Source organism: Cynara cardunculus (assembly GCF_001531365.2).
Source record: "Cynara cardunculus var. scolymus isolate 2C chromosome LG 7, CcrdV1, whole genome shotgun sequence".
Lineage (NCBI taxonomy): Eukaryota > Viridiplantae > Streptophyta > Magnoliopsida > Asterales > Asteraceae > Cynara > Cynara cardunculus.
Window position 1 is genome coordinate 9003359 of NC_037534.1, and position 1810 is coordinate 9005168.

Consider the following 1810-nt stretch of genomic DNA (forward strand, 5'->3'; position numbering starts at 1 on the left):
TTTATGATTAATGACTTTTGGGGTGCATAAACTGATTTCTTATTTCAAGTGAATTAGTTAGGGTTTTGGTTTTTATTGTTTATGATTAATGATAGGTGTATCTCTTGGGGTTGTTTATAAATTCATGAGGGTTAAAATAGTAATTTACTGTCATTCAGATAACAGTTACCAAACAACATTATTTTATTCAGAACTTAGGGGCTGTTTGGCAGTTGCTGAATGGTTTGGTGCAGAATGGTTAAGTGGTCAGAATGGTTAAGAGGGTCAGAATGGTTAAATGCTAAATGAAACAAGGTTGTTTGGTAGCTGTTTCCTGAATGATAACAAATTACCATTTTAACCCTCAAATTTGAGTTAATGTCTCATGTCTCTCTCTCTCTCTCTCACTCCCACTCAGTTACCCACTAAAACCAACATAAAAAAGGGTACTGTTTAGGTGCTTTATAATTATTATTCTGCAAATCAACCTCCTTTGATAGCAGCAGCAACTACAAAGCAATTGATTGTTCTGCTTCTGCAACTGCAAAGGGGCTGTGGAAGGCAACAAGGAGGCGAGATCGAAAGGGGTTGTGGAAGGCAACAAGAAGAGGACGCAGCAGCAAAGGGGTTGTGGAAGGCAACAAGGAGAGGACGCAGCAGCAAGGGGGCTGTGGAAGGCGGCCGGACGACACAAACAGCCATCTTCTACTTCATTCGGGTAGGTATCTATCGCCTTGTTTTTTATTTTATTGAATTTTTAATCATTTCAAACTCTCTGATTATACCAATTTTCTATTAGAATCTGTTATCATCTATGCATTTTTGGGGGTTTGCTATTTGGTAGTTGCATTCCAGGGAGGCGAGATTGATGGAAGGAGAAAGAAGGGAGGAGGAAGGAACGTGGCTGGAAAAGGTTGAGAGGATGGAGAGGGCAAAAATGGAAGAACATACATCTGAACCATTTAGGAGCCCCCTAACCCCTAAATCGTTAAGAGGATTTTGTCATGGTTAAGAGGTTCTTATTTTTTTGCCAAACAGCTTATACCTCTTACCGATTAAGAGGTTTCCTCTTAATGTCACCATTAAGAGGCAACCAAACAGCCCCTTAACCATTCTGGCCCTCTTAATCATTCTGACCACTTAACCATTCTGCACCAAACCATTCAGCAACTGCCAAACAGCCCCTAAGTTGTTTATCCAAACACTCTAAATTACCGGTGTCACACCAGAATAAGTCAATAAGTTGTTTTTATAAGCAATCCCAAACACCCCTTACTCAATGAAGAAAGCTAGATGTTACATATCCTCCTCCTTCTCCTACTACTACTACTACATGAAAGCTATCACAACGACAGACGATCGCCCGTAGGGGGTTTACTGTCGCTCAGTTGAAAACTCTTTTAAGGTTTGGTGAGTTGTTGCATCGCACAATAGTCTCCTTTTTTTGTTGGTTTTTATTAACTAGAAGGGTACTTATGCAATGCAACGAGACACGTTTCTATTTCAATGTTTCGTTTTATTTTTTATTCATGTCAATATAATACAATTTTATATGGTTTTGAGAAAGCGATAATGTTTTATTTTTATTCATATAAAATTTGCAAAAAATATATCAATATTAATATCAAATTAACTATTTAAAATATATTGTTTGTATATTTTTTTAATTCAAGTTTTTTATTATAATTTAATTTAACTTGATTAGGTTTAATAATGTATTTTTTATAAATATAATAATTAAGTATTCTGTTAGAACTCAATAATTATCCTAATTATATTTTAGATTTTTTATATTTTAAAATGAGATGTTTATCCTCTATTTGATTATTTT